This window comes from Ornithodoros turicata, chromosome 7 (genome assembly GCF_037126465.1).
Source record: "Ornithodoros turicata isolate Travis chromosome 7, ASM3712646v1, whole genome shotgun sequence".
Lineage (NCBI taxonomy): Eukaryota > Metazoa > Arthropoda > Arachnida > Ixodida > Argasidae > Ornithodoros > Ornithodoros turicata.
The window spans coordinates 21,731,714-21,732,674 of record NC_088207.1 but is presented as its reverse complement, the minus strand read 5'-3'; the positions used below and the strand labels follow the sequence as shown (position 1 = coordinate 21,732,674).

Below are 961 nucleotides of genomic sequence, written 5' to 3'. Positions count from 1 at the left end.
GTTAGCTTAGCTCAATTGGTAGAGCCCTGGACCGGCAATCCAGAAGACGTGGGTTCGATCCCTACAGCTGGCTAACCTTTTCAGTGACTTTCATCTTTCATCGTTGACTCCTTGGCCCCGTGCAGCGAGCAATCCAGTGTAGTGTCACAAAGGCGGTGCTCCGCTTGCTCCGTGATACGGGCCTCCTGGGGTCCCTGTGAGCAGCGTTTTTAATTGATTTTTGTTTCTTTATTTTTTATTTATTTTCTTTCATTTATTGTAATTTTTTGTTTACGGAATAGCAAGTCAGCGTGCTGCATGGCTCACATTTCTCTTTTATCTTTCCTTTTCCTTTTTTTTTCTGCCAATAAGTCCCCCCCCCCCCTCCTTGCCTTAGCAAACAACTTCGTAGTTTCAGGAGTAAGGTTGTCATTAAAATAAACACAGGAGTTGTACCTAGTCCTGCTCCCAAGTCTGCGACAGATAATCTAGCACTTTTCGGTTTCAGTTGAAAGTCGCGTTTTTTTTTCATTCTAGAGGAGACACAATGCGGACGATAGTATCTGAGATACACACATAGATGGGACAGATACAAACAAAGCCTCAAATTGCCTAAGAAATGAAAGATGAAAGTCACTGAAAAGGTTAGCCAGCTGGCTAACCTTTTCAGTGACTTTCAACTTTCATCTTTGATAGTATCTGATTCGCTTGTTTTGTTGAACACCCGTACACGACCCAAGCAGCACAATGTACTGAAAGTCGAGTGCAATAGGGGTGGACGGGTAGGTAGAAGGCCTTGAACAGACTCGTGAAACTGAAGTATTTTGATAAAACACATACCGACCACCCCTATTGCACTCGACTTTCAGTACATTTTGCTGCTTGGGGATGGACGATATCAAGAAACAATCGAAAGTAAAACCATTACATTTAAACTTGTAATGTAAGAGTCCCTGTCTTTCAAAGTCCAGAGCAATGTAAA

The 961-nt window shown here is 42.7% G+C and overlaps 1 non-coding gene across 1 annotated transcript; it reads left to right on the top strand.

The window, feature by feature from the left end:
- Trnaa-ggc (transfer RNA alanine (anticodon GGC)) lies at window positions 1-73 on the top strand. Its single transcript has one exon. It is a non-coding gene; the product is annotated as a tRNA-Ala (tRNA).
- The last annotated feature ends 888 nt before the right edge of the window (window positions 74-961 follow it).